General features: G+C 41.6%; 1 protein-coding gene across 6 annotated transcripts in view; it reads left to right on the forward strand.

Moving 5' to 3' along the window:
* TNS3 (tensin 3) overlaps positions 1-20,295 on the forward strand; it is a 209,453-nt gene that overhangs the window by 20,564 nt on the left and 168,594 nt on the right. For 2 of the 6 annotated variants that reach the window (XM_014877291.2, XM_088168139.1), the window contains exon 1: positions 14,686-14,794. The exons of the other annotated variants lie outside the window; for them this stretch is intronic. The gene's annotated coding sequence lies outside the window, so the exon portion shown is untranslated. Of the gene's footprint in view, positions 1-14,685; positions 14,795-20,295 lie in introns of those variants that run through there. 6 annotated transcript variants of the gene reach the window in all.

A 20,295-nucleotide genomic window follows, 5' to 3' on the forward strand; every position in this document is an offset into this window, starting at 1 on the left:
CTGTGAGTTTGACCCGTTCTTGATTCCTCTGACACTAGAAAAGGAGCAGTGAAACATTGGAGGCTGCATGTTCATCACTGATGGAGAGAATCTTGTCTAAATGAAATGAATGAGAGACAGAAAAGCTTATTTCTTCAAGAGTGCCTGTAATTTGATGTTGCCCTCGGTCCACACAACACACAAGCACAGGTTGTGAAGACTTCCTTCAGAACCTGTTGCTTAATGGCAACTTCTGCTTGGAATATGAAGAAAAAGAGATGGGGGAAAACTTTCACTAATGCAGGGTTCACCTAGAGGACTTCAGCTATCTTAAAAATACTGTCCCAGGTTTTTAACCAGTTTACCATCATGCTTCCAGAGGGAGAGATAGTGAGGGAGAATGAACCCCTGTTCGCCAGGAGTGAATGATTACAGAGAGGAAAGGGGAAGGCAGAGGCCAAATATATGGCAGGTTTGTGAAAGAAGAACTGTTTTGTTGATACCTATCTCTCTTATTGTCTAAGGACAAAATTAAGGTTGAATTCAGCTGTGGCAAACACTGTTTTTATCTTTTGTACTCCAGATGCTGAAGCTTGTGTTTCTTTTCTGTGGTTTGAACTGTGGAGAGCCAATTAAATGAATGCACTTTGGTTTGGGAAAGTTGGAAAGAGAAGAAGTAAGTGCATTTAAAACAAAGATAAATAGCAAAGTTAACTAGATCTGTTTTCCTGAGTTTTAATGTCAGTCTCTTGAGTGGACTCGATGTACAAGGATGTGCTCTCAGGATTGTATTGATGGAGGTGTCCTGTCCCGCTGTAAAAGGGGGAATCAGGAGGATTCTCTTTGATAGATTTCTCGGACTAAAATGAAGAGCAAATGCAACAAAATTATATCTGAGAACTGTTTATTGATAAAGAAGGGTATGTTATTATGTTCTAAGGTTCCTCCCACAGCTCCATTTCCCAGGCATTTTTCCCTGGGCATTTTTCCCAGACATCCAGGCATCTGCCCGACTGGCCAGTGGGGAGTTGCTTGCAGCCCAATCATGGAAGCTTCTCTCCTGATCGGCTGTCAGGTGAAGTCCCCCAGGACGGGGCTGCCAGGAATCCTTCAACTCATGTATAACATATGTTGAGGCATAAATAAAAATCAGATTGGTCCCTCTCAGGAGGCATCAGCATAGTTTGCATACTTCAGCTCCCTCCTGTTTTCAGGAAATCTGAATAAACTATCCAGGACTGAAGTTGCTGAGTTTGAAAACTACTAGAAAATATGATTAAGGCAGGGATCTAAAGCAAGGTGGTTTTGTATTCACAAGTAATAGTTATAAAACCAAGCTAAAAATAAAAGTAATGGAGACAAATGCACTGTGCAAGGCTACCACAGCCTAATTCCTGGTTAGATCTGCTGCCTCACACTACACCTAGCTGTGAATTTTCAACCTGTCAAGAATTAAACAAGAATATGTTTTATAGTCATTACTATATTTCTATTACTGAAAGGCTGCCGGGAATACATGAACAGCTCCAGCCAGAGCTGAGTCAGACAAATCTAGCAAATTTGCATGAGGGTGGCTCTGTAATAGCTCTGTTTAAAAACCTCAGGCAGTTCTGATATCACTGAGAGGTACTTTTTAAGGGGAGTAAATATAAACTCACCACATTGTCATGGTTTAACCCCAGCCAAGCATCATGCAGCTGCTTGCTCACTCCCTCACCAGCCAGACTGGGGAGAGAGCTAGAAAGGTAAAAGCCGGAAAACAAGTGGTTTGAGATAATAGGGAAAGCAAAAGCCATGCACACAAGCAAAGCAAAACAAGGAATTAATTCACTGCTTCCCATGGGCAGGCAGATGTTCAGCCATCCCCAGAAAAGCAGAGCCCCACCATGCATAGCAGTTACTTGGGAATATAAACACCATCACCCTCAATGTCCCCTCCATCCTCCTTCTTCCCCCCACTTTATATACTGAGCATGAAGTCATATGGTCTGGAATATCCCTTTGTCAGTTTGGGTCACCTGTCCTGGCTGCATGTCCTCCCAGCTACCCCAAACTTCCTTGCCAGTGTGGCAGAACAAAAAGCAGAAAAGGCCTTGGCTTTGCATAAGCACTGCTCAGCAACAACAAAAACATCTCTATTATCATCTCTGTGTTCAGCACAAATCTAGAGAGTAGCCCCACACCAGCCACTGTGAACAGAGTTAACTCTACCCAGCCAAAAGTTGCACACATCCTCTTTCATGATCGTTAAACCTTTATTACTGTTAAATATTTTTATAAAGAATATTTGGATTAAAGACAAAATTACTACTGCAATTTTTTACCTCACTATTAAATTTTAAGTAATTTCATTCTGATTTTAACTGCTCTAGCTGATTATTAGAGACAGTAAAGGAATCACCTTTGAGGCAGGTGCTATTTGACCCGTCTATCCCTTGGGGAAAAGAAAGCTATTGGCTGGGGAGCTGAAAACTCCTCTTGTAATGGTTAGTATAACCTCAGAAGTTTGGATGATTTGGTTAAACCTTTGAATAGCCTAAATAGAAGGGAAGGGCCAGAGATGCTGCACCCAGAGTCACTCACTAAACACATTCTTTTTTCAAGTGTCAGCCATAATTACCTGCATTTCCACTGTACCCAGAAAGTGAATACTTTGACACAATATGCTGTTGATTTTATGTTTCATATTACAGACACCGACACACTGCCAATGGTTTCCCAGGCAATCATCAGATTCACAGTGTGCTCCAGATGTCAGTGGCTAAATCCATGTTGTAATTATGGGGTTCGAGGTTTCTTTTACTGCTAGTTGGTACTCCTTTCTTTATTTTGGTATTTATAATTCCGAGTTTTCTTGTTGAGAAAGAATTAGAAAAGTGATCAATATTTTATTTTTCTGTGTAACTTTAAATTATTTTCTTTCCTGTTAGTCTTCTTTTTTTGGCAGTGATTCCGTTGTATAAAACAGTGCTTGGAACTTGTCCTGAGCGTGTCTTTTCCTGGTGACTGAAATGAAAGGAGGCATTGTGTATGTGAGGCTATAGAATGAGTTGAATGGAAGGAGATGGTTTAAGATATGAAGTGATGTGTCTTACTCCAAAAAGTCCCATGCATTTGGTAGCTGCCTATTGAGCTGCAGAAGAAGGTGCTAATTATCTGTGGGAAGCCCAGACCCTCATGTCAGTTATAGCTGTCTGCCTGCAGCATTGTGAAAGCTGAAGTCCAAAGAGAGGTGTCAGAAATACTGCATGTCCAAGATGTCATCAAAATGCGTGCAAATTATTTAATCCACTCTAAAAACTTACTCTGAAGAAAGATGCTGTTCTAATTTCTCATTCTAATTTCTGGAATTAGTGTTCTAGTTTCCAATCTATCAGTGAGTTACTTCTGTTAGATTCTTTCCTCCTAACATGGAATCCTTTCCTCCTTTTCATCCTAACATGGACAAAAAGTTTTTGTAATGTATTATTTACCTACCAAAAATCGTCCTCCCCCTCAACTAAATAGGAGTTAGCCTTACTGCTAAAATCAAATAATTGAAATTTAATAGGAATTTAAATAATTAAATTGAATTAAATATGAAAGCTGATAATCTGAAGATAGTTCTAAAAATGGAACACAGAGAAGAAAATTACAAACTTAGCAAAGGAGGATAATTTAAAATGACTGTGCAGGTGCAGGCATTTATGGAAATAGAATGGCTTGAGCTAAGTAAGAGGGCAGAAAATTGGCAGAAACGAATGTAATTGTGCTTTACATGGTACCTAGAGTTTATGTGCAATACTCTGGTGGCAGAAAGGCACCCCAGGTTCTGAGTGCTACAGGCCTTACAGATCAAGTATAAGCTAGGAGTGGAACCCATTTAGGATGGGATCAGCTGTGCTGTTAAATTAAAAAATGAGTACATTCCCAATGGACAAAAAGATGGACACTAGCAAATATACAGCAAAGCAGGCAGTTTATGTATACATAAGCTTTACATAAGCTTTAATAGCAGCTACATATATGGTGAACAAAGCTGTAGATAATACAATGGTACTATAAAGTAAAGGAAAATAGTTAATACAGAAGAAATAAGAACCAGTATTAATCCCAATAGTATTCATGGTAGAAAGGACAAAAAGTATAACAGGGAATTCCACTAGAAATGGAGGAGTTATTCATGGGTAAACCTTAATTTCAAAGCACAGCATTCTTCAAACTTGATTAATTTCTCAGTTGTTCCAAAGTAGTTATTTATATGATTCCCTCATTTCTCTGTCAAGGCTGTTCTAAACAGGGGACAAAAATTCCTATCTTCAAAATTTTGGGAAGTATTTTAAAGGTAAAATTAATGTGTAGAGTACTCTTAGTAAGGAGAAGGCAGTGGCTAACAAGACAGGGCTTACAACACCTGGACATGAGTTAATATGCTAGGAATTGTACAGATTCACTGTATATCACTTTCAGTCATAACTCATCAAAAATAGCAAGATGCTTTGGATGCAAGAATAAATACATGGATATAATTATACCTAAAGTCACTGGCATTGTGATCAACTGTTACACAACCACTTACCCCTTCTAATGCAGCTAGGGCTTCGCTGAAGCAACTGCTGTTATCTCATCTATACATAATAAGCAGTGACCTGAACACAGTTCTTGCTGAACACGTGTCTGGTTTGAGTGATTATTAAAAACTCAAACAGAAATGCAGTTTATTTATAACGTTTGGCACTTCATCTATTTCTTCACCATGGACAGATGAAGTTGAATTGGTTGAGTGTCTATTCAGAAATCTCTGCTGTTGGAAGTACCCGGGCAGAATGGTAGTAGGGCACTTGTACTTGCACTGCTGATTAAACTTGGCCCTGGGATCTAAATTGAGATGAAAGCAGCCTTCCTTTGAACAAAGTCATTCTCTTTCTTTACTCAGGTTTAGTTTCAGATATATCATTACCAAATGTCAGGCATGAGATCCCCCTCCACTCCTATACTTATAAACTACAGAGCAGTAGTTAGAAGAATTCCTTAGGGCACAAGAGCTACGGTTGCATGATGTGCATGCTTAAGGTTTCTGAGGCAACATTTACAAACAATAAATTATCTGTTTTTATCTTATTTCCTTTGGGGAATATTTTTTTTGTGTAATTTGGTTAACTGATACAAGGATTGTAGTGTGTGCCTATGTGTGTATATAAATACATACCCACAATTATCCCCAGGCAGAAATGCAAATAAATTCCTAAAGGTCAACAGTTGCCCTGTTGCTGAGCCAGTAGTAAGAGGCTCTCTGTTGATGAGCCAAGGAATTATGTTTTCTTAGTTACGTTCACTCAGATAAGCTAGCCGAATGTGAAAGAAGAGTCCTTTTCTTCCTATTGGGAGGTCTGCTGGGGGCTAACGTATCTTGAAGATGTGTTTGTTGCTCATATTGTAACTTACTTCTAGAACACATCATGGGAGTATCCTAGGTGACCCAAAAAATGTGTAGTATATTCCGTATTTTCTCTACGTCCATCTGCATTGTTTGTATTTCCGTCACTAAGACTCGACAACCTGGGAAATGGAACTTGTGTGGTTTACCCTGCTTCACAGAAAAGGAGGGGTCCGGAGTCCCTTTAAAAGACAGCTAACAGACACACAGAGACCTCTCTTGTCAGTCTCTGGGCTCCCAAAGAAGTTGCTTTGGGCAGGTCTCTGATTAGAAACCTGAGAAGCTGAATTTTGCAAACCAAAACTGTTTCAGAGTGAGGACCTTTCTGCAGCTGCCCTACCAAGATGACACTGCTGGGAGCTGGGGCCACCATTCCTCAGCTCTCCATGGATCTGCTTTCTTCTCCCTGCTCCTCCCCTTTGGGACAGGGACCCGTGACAGCAGCACCGACACGGCTGAGTGCAGCAGGAGGAGGCAGCGAGCAGCAGCACTGACCTCACACACAGACACACAGACACACAGACACACAGACACACAGACACACAGACACCACCACGTCATTAGAAGGAAGCAGGGGAGCTGACAGCCGGGGGCTGGAGTCCCCCCGGCAATGCCAGCACACCCCATCTGCCACCAAAACTGCTTCCTATTTTTTGTTCCACGGGGAAGGTTGAGCTGAGGGGGATTCTTTGCCATATTGTCCTGGTCTTCTGGCCCCTGTGGCATACTACAGTGGTTGCCATCTGGGGAGTAGGGGCATCCCCCTGTCCTGGGTAACCCGAAATGTTATTGTATTCCATATCTCTCTGTGCCCAAAATTATTACTATCTAATTTTAAGACAGGGTGCTGGGTTTGGGGGATTGCTGGGATTTCCTTTAAAAAGCCAGAGTCACTCAAGCAGACCCTCTTTTGCCTGTGGTCTTTGCTCAAGGCAGAGGCTCTGCTTTGTCTCCCCCCTCTCCCCTTTTTGTTCCTCTCTTGCATCCTGGACTACCTCAGGATGAATTCTGGCAGTGCTCGGCTGTGGCCAGGACATTGTGTCAAGAGGAGTGGAGCAGCCCCACTCTGTGCAGTCCCCAACCCACAAAGAGTGCCCAGCCAAGAAGGCAAGAAGGGAGAGTCGCTCCAGCCCTGCCGGTCTTGCCTTGCTTTGCTGTCTCCTGCCTGCCAAGAGGATGGCAAAGTCTCCTCACGGGTTCTAGCTCTTGACTGAGCACCAGCTGCTGGAGTATGCCAGCTGCCTTTGTTCATGGAATTTCCACTGCTGGAGAGATAAGGGTAAGGGTGGGAGGGCTGCTGCAATTTTCCCCATTGTCTTTTCAGCCACACGCTCTTGATGGGAGGTGTCACTGCCATTTTAAGTTTCTCTGTTTCCAGGGAAGTTGGGCAGATTTAGCAATTTAATATATCTAATGATTATTTAGTATTATTTTTTTGCTTGTTAGTAAACTTATTTTTTCACTTACATCTACTCATATTATTTTCTCTTTATGGGTGGCAAGAGACTGGTTAGAACGAATGGGAGGTAACTCATGTTAGAGTGTCACCCTTAAATTGTCTTAAACCAAGATACCTGGCATCTTGTTTTCTTTTTTCCTGGAGAGCCCAAGGGTTTCAGCACCTTTGTGTCTAGTGGTTATTGCTATAATCTTGGCTGTTGTTTGTTTTCTAGTAAACTGTTATTTTTTCACTTATATCTTCCTCCATTCATGTTTCCTTATGGGTGAAAGGGCAGTGATTGAAACTGAGGGGAGATAGTTCATTTGGGCGTGTCCACTCCATATAATTGTTTTAAACTAAGGTGGCCTGGTAACTTGTGTTCAGATGCTCTGTGAAGCTCTAAATACGACCTTGGTTAGAACATGGTGCTAATAACACCAAAGTTGCAGGTTCAATCTCTGTATGCACCAGTCACTTAAGAGCTTGACAATCCTTGAGGGTGTCTCCCAAATCAGAACGTTCTGTGATTATGTGAACAACACTGTGATCTCAAGATAGAACCTTTAGTGTATTTAAAGTTGTTTGGGTTTTTGTTGTACCTTTTTTTATGGGGGCTGTTTAAAATAGAGCATTAGATGTGTACTAAGTTTCTTTATCTAGACCCTTTCTCCTCCACTTAATGCATTATTTCAGTAGGTGTTGGAAAAGTAAAAGCAGTTACAAAAATCTGAGTCATGTGGTTAGGCTAGCATTGTACATCCGTCTGATATTGGAGTAGGCATAGGAATGATCCAAAATAACTCTAAACTTGATCAAGCTTGAAAGAGAAATTCCCTTATTGACAAAGAAATTTTAGTGAGAGATAATATACCTTATTTTAGGTTTAGTTCTGTTCTTCATACTGAAGAGAGAAAAGCACTGTACCTAATTCATTTCAGAGGAGCTGCTTTTGGAATAATGTGAGATCAGGAAGATCTATCAGTCTGTATATTTGATATACATCAGCTATTCTGGTGACATAGGTAAGTAAGTAGGTATGTCTTGGCCATATCAAGTTTCTGTAGTTCTAGGCAACATCTTTTCTGCCTGTACTGTTCATTTTATCTTTAATCTTGCAATCATTTGGTGTATTTATAGTGTTCTGAAGAGAAGTAAATAATACATTAATCCCAGTTTTCTTTATTATAAGGGAAGTTCCTGGTTTGGGATAAAGGCTTGAAAATGTGAAGTCTCCACGCTGACAAAACAGATAGCAAAGAAAGGGGATTAAAATTAAGATTATCATGGATAAAGGGGAATTTGTCAACTGGGAGTCCTTTTAAGGAAAAGTACCTTTCTCTAAACTGATGGAGTACTGCTGGCAAAGCCTCGGGGATATGGAGGCCTCCAGCAGAAGGTGTGTGGTTCATATTGTTTGAACAGGTGAGATGGCTGTTATGGCAAAAGACGTCCTGTAGACCAGTGCAAAGTAAGTCTGTGGTAGGAAGCTGTGTCAGCATAAGTGGGCCAAAAGTGTGGGACAGCACCAATTAGTGGTCCCTAAGCTCTGCTCGAGAAGTTAAAGGCCTTCACAGGTGGCTGAGTGAACCTAGAAACGGCTCATGCTGGAGCTTCCCGCCACTTGTCATAAATAACTTACCACTATCTCTACTTGTGTAAGACCGGCATAATCTAACAGGGAGGCAGAAAACAACTTTTCAGAAACTTCTGTGGGAAATGACAAATTGTAAGAAGGCTTTTATTTTTTTTTAATTGTCTCCAGTGAGAACCATGAGACAATTTGAGCATCAAGGATGCAGCAAAATTAAAACATTCTCCCTCCTTATAACAGATTTCAGTGAAGACTTTCATTGTGTTTTATCCTACGTTTTTCTTGACTGGAATCTATGCTGAGGTTTAGTATGGAACAAATAGGTAATGAGATTCCCATGTGCCTTATAATTGTCACTATTCTACAAGTTTTCCTCCTCATTGAACAGTTATAGTTTTGGTTTGTCTTGCAGAGTTAAATGTAAGCTCTGGGAAAATACAACAGGCTGATTTGTGTCTCGTGTTCACTCAGGGCAATGTTGTTCCTCTGTTCTATTTTATTATAGCTAATTAAATGTATTCTCCTAATTCATGTGGCTACAGTTATGTTATTGCAACTCTTCTGATGTTATTGGACAGCATAAGCTCACACCAAACTCAAAATTTGTGTCTTCTTCTCTCCCCATATGATTCAAACTGGGGACAATAGGACTATTTTGATTTATAAACTGGAGTCAGGGGGAAAGGATACAGGAGTTTGAAATAGCATTGGGTACCTGGAGCCCAGAGGCAGACATGTCTCATCTCACAGGAAGGTGTTTTATAAAAAAATATTGTCTTGTTGCATCCCCTTTTCACAACATACATTTGTAGGTTAGATTCTACTCTTTGGGGTCTATTCTTTGAATCATGTCATTATGAATTAAAAAGAAGACATCATATTCCCTGAGAAGAGCAACTGCCAGACCTATGATTTATGTGAATCATAGACGAGCCATTTTTGTACAGCTGACATTATAATGAAAGTTTAGGGATCTTCCTCAAACTGGAACTAGTATGTAGGGTTGTCAAAAGCAGCCAGAGTTGAGTCACTGGACAAAAATTTATGCTCCTTGGGGCACAGCCATTGGTTTTACATGTTACAGAGACATAGCATACTATGCTTAAGAAGGGATAATTATTATTGCATTTGGTTAAATAATTTTCCTGTTTATAGCATTGTCCTGGTTCCAGCTAGGACAGGGCTAATTTTTCAAGTAGGCAGGAGGGGGCATGGCTAGTATCATGAGGTTATTTAATACCACCTCATGCCTAGGATGGAGGAAGAAATTATTTGAATCACTCTCTGTTTTGTATATTTTTGTTATTAGGATTGTTGCTGTTTGTTTCCTTATTTCATTTCTGTTTCCAGTAAATTGTTCTTATTTTATATTTATTTTTTCTGTCTCTAATTCTCCTCTCCAGTTGCCAGATGGAGAGGGGGAGTGGGAGGGGAAGTGAATACAGCAGTCCCTGGGATTTGGTGGGAATACTAAATTGGGGAATACCATTCCTGAACCACAATAGGTATTTAAAGAGTGTGGCTCTATCTATCCTTATCTAAAGAATCTTAATTTCAAATTAATGGCTGGAACCTGAGTTGTCTGCCTCCACGTTCTAGAAAACAGTGGTGGCTAACTTGCTGTGAAGGCTCTAAATGTTTCTAATTGGACTTGTAAACTCATGGCTGCTCATCTTGAGGTGTTGCATGACTTCACTGATAATTGGTAGCTGATACTACTGGACCATCAGTAGGAGGTAGGATGCTCTGCAGAGGCTCGAGGAAAGCTTGCTTTCTCTTCAGGTTAAGGAAATCCTCCCATCTCCACTAATAACTGGTGTACACACATACTGATGTTATTCACAGACACTCAACATGTACAGCAGATTCTGTCTCAGAGCTGTTATCTCTAGAGATTGTTCTGAGTTGGGCCCTGTTTCACTGTATGAAAAAAGGAGGTGGAGGAAGAGAAATATACCTTTTTGAAGCTCCTGTGCCATCAAAAATCCCCAGTGGTCACCAATGCTTAGAATACAAAAAAAAATTCTCAGAGATTTGAGGAGGCATGTTGCAACATCATGCTCTAGGTTCTCTGTTGTTTTGTTTTTTTAACTTTGTGTAGCCAGTTATAGAAACTTTTTTATGTTCTGCACTAAATTTCAATTCATGTTACACTAAGTACATGATACATAGCATTTGATTCAGTTGCCTCCCATCACAGGAGTTGAACTGTGCAACTGATCCCTCTGTGTGGAACTTCTGTTTGAGTCCTATGAGAGAACTGATTTGAGTTTTGTGAAGAGTAAAAAGGGGCAACTGTTTTGCTTTTTATTTAGTTCTCTTTCCTACAAGTTTTCTCTGTACCAAGTAACACATGAATTCCCTCACACAGTACCACAAGACTTGCCTTGAAAGCATTTCTGGAGCTGTTGGTTTTTTTTCTGGATTACAGTTGTGCTAGTATATTTTAAACAAAGCATCAATTATACAATATATTAGAGGCTTTTCTGCAGCCTTCACAATATTACTTTTAAACTTGCCAATTGCAGTGTTATTCACTAGTTTCTTCTTAATGCTTCTTAATGCAAGGGAAAAAAAGAGGAGCAGTTCTAGGAAACTGGAGAATAACAAAATGCTTACTAGAATATGTAAAGTACTAGGCATTTTTTGTTATATCACAGGGCATCAAGTATTGGATTACACGAATACACATATAGTGCTCATTGTACCATAATTATAAAAATAAGCCAACCTTAAAACTGCACTGTTTTTTACAATTATTTTCAGCATGTCTATACTATCTTGTAGTGGGTGATGCAGACATGCACTTAAAAGGGTTTGCCTTGCAAGCTGATAACCTGCAAAAATGTAATCATTTATTAGGAACATGATAAATCAGTACAGGCAGAAAATGTTGTAAACACTGTAGAAGTTTCTTGTTCTTGACCATTTTTTATTAAATAATCAGAGTACCAGTAAAAATCAGATAATTGATACATTTTTCTGCAGTACACTGTAGGTATGAACTGAAGTTATTAACGGTTTAGAAATTTTGTATTTTTCTTTTGATTTTGTATCAACTGAACATTTCAGAAGGTTAATGCAGATTGATGTTTCATTGCTGCACTTGTAACACAATCACGGGTGTGTTTGGTAAGTCAGCAGATTTAATATTAGATTTTTAATCACCACAGATACCATCTATCATCTGTACCAGTAAGTCAGTGATGGAAAATAGGCTCATTCCTAGAACATAGAACATGGGGTTAAATATGGTCAGTTGGTGTGGTAGCTTGAAAATTTACAAAATGGTGACTTCGTGCCCAAAGCTGACATATGCAGGGGCAATTAATAAATCATAGAATTGTGTGGGTTGGAAGGAACCTTAAAGATCACAGTTCTGTCAACAGTACATGAATGAGATGACTCTTACTTATGCAGCACTGCAGCTATAAGGATTTGTTTTGCTGAAAATGAAAAGAAACAATAAAACCAGTTACCAGAGAACTCTCTTTTTCTTGTTGCAAATAAAAATGCGGTGGTTGTTCATGCCAGAATACAGAGCTGCTGGAGAGACATTTATGAAACACTGTAAATTCTTATGCTACTGTTTATGTTACATTTGGAGCTACTTAAAGTTATTTTGTGATCTCTAACATTGAAGTCAGATTACAAATTTATATTAAATAGCCTACTTTGAAAGAATGTACTGAGTTTTAGGAGACTTGCTCAAGGGAAACTTGGTATCTATCAAGTACTCCTGATGCAAATGTGATCTATACATATATATGCCTTATGAGTGGTTATAAACATAGCATTTGGCATCACTGTATGTACTTTATGCACATGAAAGACTACTGTTCTGGTTTGTGTTTGTGTTCTTTAAGGAAAATAGCAATAGGACTGAAACAATTTTCATAAGCCCTGATTTCTGCATAACTTGTCCTCCAAGTTCATGGTTGCTGTAAGAATAGATGGTTAGTTTCAACACAACGAAAACTGACCAAGCAATCTCTCTTCCTTCTGATATAAAAACTTTATTTGTTCACCTTTTACATTACTCAAATTTGGTTGCTTCTGCAGAAACCAGTAAGAATAAAGCAAGGAGTAACCCAGTGTGTAAAAGATATAAGTCACTACCATAACTAATCTTACTCCTTTCTTTGGAATATTTAAAAGTGTTTTGATGTCATTAAAGTAGAAGGCAAGACTATTTTGATAGCAGGTTAGCATAGCACCCAGCAGATTCCTTGACTCAGCAAGTTTGTGTCTGAGATGAATATTTAACGTGGTCAGTGGCAACATCTCTAGGCAGGTTCAAAAACTGAAAACCGAAACCTCTTTAAAACACAGACACAGATTTTCTCCTTTGTTATCCTTCCCCATTCCTAGGAAAAAGCGATGAAGGGGGGAATTCACAATATAGAGGTGATAATTACAACTGTAAACATATAAGAAGATATTATTTACCATAGATATACTATAAAATGTAAAGAGGACTTTTGCTAGGCTAACACTGTGGTATTAACCCTACACATTGAACTTCCTGGCACTGAGCCTTCACACTGTAGATGTCATGCAAAAATACCTTTTTCTTTGGCTAGTGTCATGTGTAAAACATGTGCATCTGAAAGCTGGTATCTGCATATATGTGAATTATTGCCCAAGTGCAAGCATTTCAAAACCATGTGTCAGTGTGTTAAAACATTATAGTTAAAATTCTAAAAAATACAGTAATTTCTGCCTTCTTTCCTTGGAGGTCAAGTTTTGAAACTTTCGCTTGAAAGCTAGAAGGTGATTGTAATTCTGCTTTTGTTTTGTTGGTGTTGCAGGCACTTTGTCTGTCTATTCCCATAATACGAAGCATTGCAAAAAACAGAATTAGCTTTGAACTTTGAAACCCATCTCTGAGATCTCTAGAGATCTCTGTTTCTTGGTGGTCTTTTGTCCTCAATGCAATGGAATTGCAAATATTAGCCAGTGTATTGCCTAAATCAGCCAGGGGAAGTGCCTAGTATTAGATCAGGCTGGCTGTAAATCTAGCCTCTAAGAGTAATAAGGTAAGGTGTTTATTATTGCTTATCACTTCTATGAGCTTGTTTCTGCAACAAGCTACAGCGAGGTCACATGAGTAAGGACACTGTTTAGATGAGGTCCTTGTCATAAGAGGCATGTTCGAATCCTTCCCTTTGTCACTAGTAATATGCATTCGCCTCAAGAGAGGCCTCAGTTACCATCTGATAGTGTGCTGTGTGCTAGCAAACCGAATCCTATTAATTAAATTCCTTTTTGCTTCAGTTAATGTTTGATTAACTTTATATATACATATGCAAGTAATGCCCTCAAGTTACGCCTGTTTCAGCTAAATTTCAAGGTACATTTGGGGTGAAATTTTACACCAAAGGAATGACATGAACTCTCATTTTTTACATCTAGAGTAAACTCTGCTTTCTGAAAAGCAAAAGGAGCAAAAGCACAGTAAGTACTTCTGTGTCCTCCCTGCCCTGCTCTTTGGCTGTGTTATGTCACGGAAGTCATTCCTTACGTAAGTGGCAGCAGCTATGAACCAGCAGGTACAGAGAGCAGCACCGTGTGTTGTGTCCTGCAGGAACTCCAGGCGTGCAGCTGCCCTTTCTTCAGCTGCTTCAAGGGAGAGGTAGTTCTTAGTGTGTAAATAGCTTAAGTATCAGTGCGGTAAAGAACTGTATTCGCGTGAACATATGCAGACAGGGAATCTACAGCCTTAGGCAGCACCTGAGCAGTGATTTCAGGGATCATCTTTGCGTCTCCGGTGCCGTGCGGAGAAGCTGACAGGTGCAGAGCTGTCGGCACGCAGATGATTTTGGCCTCCTTGCTGCGGCACTTTGCCCGTGGCTGCTCACGGGTGTTAGCCTCACCCCTCCGCCGGCAGACACGCCAAGCCGTCCCGGAGAGAGGCAAATCCTCTTGTTTCAGGAGCTGCAACTCCCAGCCTTGCACTGAAGCTCAAAGCGGCCGGGGCAGAGGGAGGAAAGCCCAGCCATGCAGGGCTGCCGGGGTGGCGGCGCTCTCCCGGCCGGGAGATCCCCCACCCCCTTCCCAAGCAGGGCAGCCTCCCGAGCGAGGCAGCCGGGCTGCCGCGGGACATGGCGCCAGGTAGCAGGTCGGAGCAGGGGGCCGCTGTCGCCGCCTCAGGGTGAGGGGCAGCGAGGCCAGGCACGGCAGGGCTGCCCCGCACCCCCCGCCCCGAGCCGGAGCAGCGCCACGCTCCTCTTCCCCGCCTCCTCCTCCTCCTCAGCCTTGATCGAGGCGCTGCAGGCTTCTCACGGCGCTGGGAGCGCAGGAGATAACAACAAGTGTGTGCGGCGCTGGGGGAGGGGGATCCCTGCTCTCGCTCCGGGAGAACGAGGTAAACTTTGTCGGCCGTCGTGATCCACGGCACCGAGAAGGTGCCCGGCCGGTGCGGCGGCCAGGGGCTTTGTTCCTAGCGGAGCGGAGGAGATGCGGCGGCGGGCAGGGAAGAGCTGAGGAGGGAGGGAGGGAGGCCCTTCGGCGGGGCCGCCGCGCTGCGATTGAGGAGATCCCCCACAGTGGCCGCTGCCGGGCGCCAGGGCTCCCTGTTGGGGCGGGAAGGGAGCAGCTCCCGCTGGTGGGGCCGGGCGGGGGCTCGCTCCAGAGGGACTGGGAGCGCCGTGCACCGGGACAGTGTTGGTGAGTTCGTGTTAGCGGGAGGGTAGAGGTGGTGGAGCGGCGCCGCAGGGAAGGCGGGATGGCGCCGGGGCTGAGTGAGGGCCGCAGGCAGGCTCCGGCCGAGGGGGCGGGAAGGCGCTCCCGTGTCTCTCTAGTCGCTCTCCATGCTGGGCAACTTAGTGGCCAGGCACTGGCTTCTCTCTTAGAAAGTTATTTCAGCCTGTGGGTTTGTCAGGCGGGGTGACCCCCGGTGTGGGGCTGAGGTGTGTCCGCCAGTGGGAACACTCCCCCGACCCCCGCTTTGCTCCTGGGGTCGCCATCCACAGACAGCCCTTGCTTAGGCTGCTCTGGACCACTGCAGCACATCTGTTGGTGTGGGTGACAAATGGTGTTGTCTTTGGTACCCACCCAGACCTCTCCAGCTTTTCTGAGCTGTTGGCAGTGTCTTGGCATCACTGGCTAAAACTTCTAGCTGCTTGAAGCTCTCTGGTGCCTTTTATAGATAAATGATCCTTACTGAGGATCGAGATTCGGGATTTCTGTGTGTCTTCTGACAAGCGTCCAGGTCTTAAACAGCTTTTGGCATTGGTGCTGGCCAGTAGCGCAGGCTGGATGGCTCGGGCTCCACAGTTGGGATCCTCCATGTCGGGTGGTCTCCTCAATGTTAAGGAGTTGCACCTTAGCCAAGAGTCACATTTCCAAGCCTAGAATTAGGTGAGGACTACAGTATTTTCTGTAACTTGAATTTTTATTTTGGAATGCTGCTTTTATGTTTAACAGTGTTGGGGTTATTTTCTTTTTTCTTTTTCTTTTTTTTTTTCTTAACGCCGAGAAGTGCCTGGTAGTAGTCGTTACCTTTGTAATTGCAGTGTTTACTTTCTACTAGGTATGAAATGAAACAGTAGCTAGAGCTTTGGGCTTGGGGACTATTTTATGTGATGTTTGATAGGAAATTTCTGTGTGCTGCTTGACTTCGACTGATTACAGATGTCATAAACTGGCTAATTTTTAAGAGAAGCTGCTACAGCTAGTCTAGGCTAAGCAGGACTTTCGGTTAAACTAATGGGATTTTTTGATGAGGTTGAAGCTGTGAAAGAGAACCCTCGAGGTACTGAAAGTAGTGGGTTTTTCATCCTACATAGCCAGAATTGGCTTTTTTTTTGTGTGTGTGTCTGTAACTGAATTGATTACTTCTGATAACTAATGTAATTTATGGGAAGTACACGTGCTCATGAATCAGTGCTGCGTTGCCAAGAGTTTTCTATGAGTTAGGTTAAAACATTGTATTTCGGCTTGGATTGTGTATGTGCCCCAGGGAATGATTATTTAGATAAGGCAGTGGCCACAAGTGGTTTAATCAGTGTTCCCTGCAATCTCTGATTCAATCCAAAGTACCTTTCTGCAGGTCATATTTTGTTTTAAAACAGCTGTGATATTTTGGGATATCATCCCCATTGGCATTACCTTCTTTGGCCTGCTCTTGTCTTCTGGTCATTCAGAAAATATTTATATCTGGAACACGGAACCCACAACAGGGATCGTTTTCTTTCTCTGGGCTGCTTGCAGGGTGGCCCGTGAGTCCATTCCTCAGGCTTATCTGCCTCTTTGACTATAAGCTCTATGGCTAGCAGATCAGAAGATACCACTGAGATAGAGATATAATAATTGCAGAGTATTGGAAAAATATAGCAGTTGCTTTTGCATTAGAAAAAGATGATGGGGAGTGTCTTAATCTTTTCTGTCTGACTTCCGTTCTCTGGAAGGGACCATAATGACAGAGAATGAGTTGGTATTTTTAAGAGATGGGTAGCACTTATTGGGTAAAAACATTTTAGTATAATTACCTCTGTGTCTCCTAAATATATTCTTTAACAAAAAGAGAGATGGTAATTAAAATAGAGGAGCTCTGAAATTGCAGAACAGGTGTAATGAAGGAAAACTAATGTAAGGAAATTATTTAGGAAGTCAGTAAAAAATGCTATAGAAACTTAGTAATTGGTTAGCATTTAATTTTAGGGCTTATAGTTCAGTTTTATTCCTGATGAAAATTTCTAGTGGTGTTTTTCTTGCTGCCAGTTGAAGAATGGGATTGTTAATTCAGTTGCATTTTGGAAGTATCTTCTGATCCTTAGTGAGTACCTATTGAGAATATACAATTTCTCCTGTGGTAATCAATCAGCGGTGAATGTGCCTTATGCATCAGCTTCCCAAAACTTGTCAGAAATTTACAGCTTTATTTATTTGCCACAAATTTGCCCTTTCAGTGCAACTTAAAATATTGCATGGTTCAGTGTGTGTCCTAATTCTGGCACTGGCATTGGCATCTGGTATTGAGCAAAATGATGAAGATCACAATGGAAGTGTTTGTTTATATGTTAAGTAAGGTACTCATGTTTTTGATTTAAGGGTGAGAACATATTTTTTGAATGAAATGGCGCTGTAGAGCAATTCTTGTTGTTTACCATCTGGAAATGTTTGACATTTTTAGCACTAATGTGGATCCATAGGCTGAGCCTGAGCAGCAACAAGGAAGTGAAGCCTAGAAAAGGAGAACCTTTGCAGGTCAAGTTAACCGTAGTTCCTGTGCCTCCATGCAGAGAGCTCAAATACAGGACTGAAAGCAACCAAAAGTTACCATATCATAATGAGAGTCAATGTATCAGCTACACACCTGAACTATTGCTGAAGAGTCTCTTGGAAAATAGCTCTCGATGGAGACCTTCCAGCCGTGAAGGAAGAGCTGTGATAGGATAGGAGACAGGGAATGAACAATTCAGTAATTGCTGTAACAGGGATTCCCATATAAGCGTTTGCAGGTGTTTGGCATCAAATTATTTTGGTGAGGGGTAGGGAAAGCAAGCATCTGGGAAACGTCAAAGCTCTTAAAGGTCTTGGTAGGCCAATGTTCTCAAAGTGAAGTCTGCTATTTGATGATGAATAAAAACTGAGTTTCGGGAAAGCAGCCTGCAATATGATATTTAACACCTAGGGATAGAGGAGGCTGCTGTTTCTGATAAATGGGAGGCTGAAGTTTTCTTATCTTTATGGTAGTGTGAAGGAGTCTGCAGTGATAGTGGTAATACGCTTAATGCATCTAAGTGCCCCCTCACCCTTTATCCCACTTGATTTGGTAGTCTTCTGTATTGATGTATTTCACAACGTAACTGTGCTTTTAACGTTGCTATTTTTTTCACAGCTATAGAATATAAGTGGATTTGCATACTCAGGACTTGTTAGCTTCTGGAAAAGAGTATAGCTTTTCTGTGCTTGATATATTAAGCCAGAATTTTCATAGTCTGCAGGGTCTGTTGTAGTGATCTGCCAGTGATAGGAAATTTACATTGCCTTGCCTCACAGGGATTAGGTGTCCACCTTTCTTTTTTCTTTTGCTCGCTACTCCCTCTCTCATCTTGCCTACCCCACCACGCTACTATCTAATTACCCTGCAGGTACAGACCTGTGTGATAACAGAATTGAGATAATGAATTGCTTGAGGCATAAGGTGGCAGATTGATATGCAGCAGTCTAATGGACAGATGTGTTGATGCAGCCTGCTTTCAATGTGCATCCACTGGAAAGGATCTGAGGAAATCAAGCAGCCTCAGAGACAGAGGAAGGGAAGATGCTGTTATGTCTTTGTAGTTCCATGAACTGCACAGACACTTTAAGCTTTGGGGATGGCAGAAGGAGGATGTGAATGCATTTAGGAATATATTTATTTGTGATTTGGGGAATAAGAAAAAGAATGGTGGTGTTTGGAGAACAGTCTATTAGGTTTTATATGTTCGGGAGAAATCTCTAGAGCTTAGCTTTTAAAATTTAACTTTCTGTCTTGCATTAATTTACTGAAAAAACAAAACTTTGATGATGATATCTTTTAAGCCTTAACCACAGAAACATACAGAAAAAAAGCAGAGTAGAGGCCATCTTTTTTCCTCCCCATTTGGTCAAATCTATATACGTGCAGACAGAGTGAAAAAGTGATTGCAGACATGATTTTACTTCCAATTAAAATGCTGGATTATGGTTTTTCTTGAAGGAGATAATTTTAGTGGGGAAACTGTGGAATCCTGTGAAGTGAATTCGAGGTGTTTTCAATACAAGGAAGAATGTACATTAGATTATATATAAAATTTTCAATGTACCGTACTGCCTTGTGTACCTTGCATACCATTTCCCAGACTCTATGCTTTGTAAGTGCATTATTATCATTGATCAATAGAAGAACTACATTTACAGCTTTCTTTTTAGTTGAAATAAAATGGGTGGCCTTCCTTCTTCCATAGTTCTTTCTGCACTTGTTCTTTTTCTGCAGCTAGTACTACTAAAATGCTTTTGAGGAGATAGGGTAAAAATAAATCACTAGTGTGTAATTTGATGGGGTGTATTTATATTTGTGTAATATTGCCTTGTTGGATACCAGGGTCTCTGCTGAATTTTTTTCTCTATCAGTGTTTCTTTGTGCCATATAAAGGATGTTGCACCTTTTATCTTTTGGCAGACAAAAACTTCAGGTTTTTGCGAGGCTTCTTGGTTGCCAAAATTGGACATTTTTGTGTCCTAATCATCCTTATTCGTCTCGGTTAGTGCATTTTGGGCCTTTTTTTTGTGCACTCAGGTTTCCATATCTCTTGTTTTAGCGATTTAGCAAGTTGCTGCAGTTGAAAGTGACCCAGAGGACGTTTCCCTCTGGCTTCCCACCTGTTCTCTAGCGGGGATGAGGAGGGCCCAGAGAGCTGTGTTCTGCATTCTGCACCTTCTTTCATGCTGCTGGTCAGTGTCAGGATGCTGCTGTTGCTTCTTGTCCTTGCAGAAGTGGCTATATCCTCCTTTGCCAGTCCTCTGGCAGCAGTAGTGTCAGTAGCTCAGTCCTCTAACACACTGAGGTTTTTACCTGTTTCAGGGCTGTGGCTGTGTTTGTAGTGGTTAGCAGAGATAGCTTGCTGCTGTTAGACAGATGAGTTGATAGTTTAGCAGCATGTAGGGGGAATTGAGGGGCAACCCACTGTGAAGAAGGAGGGTAAAACTGGTGTTGGAATCTGAGACTATACCATCGTGGTAAATAATCCGCTATTCAGAGAGCCGACACAGATAGCACTGTGTTTGGGCTGCTCATCTGCAATCTGGAAGAAAAGGTAGAGAAGGAGCTTGAAGATGAGCCTTCCATATCAGAGGACAGTGTATTGGCCTAGAGGTCTTCCAGTCTTGCCTCTTTGTATG

Source organism: Sturnus vulgaris, chromosome 1, assembly GCF_052056855.1.
Source record: "Sturnus vulgaris isolate bStuVul1 chromosome 1, bStuVul1.hap1, whole genome shotgun sequence".
Taxonomy (NCBI): domain Eukaryota; kingdom Metazoa; phylum Chordata; class Aves; order Passeriformes; family Sturnidae; genus Sturnus; species Sturnus vulgaris.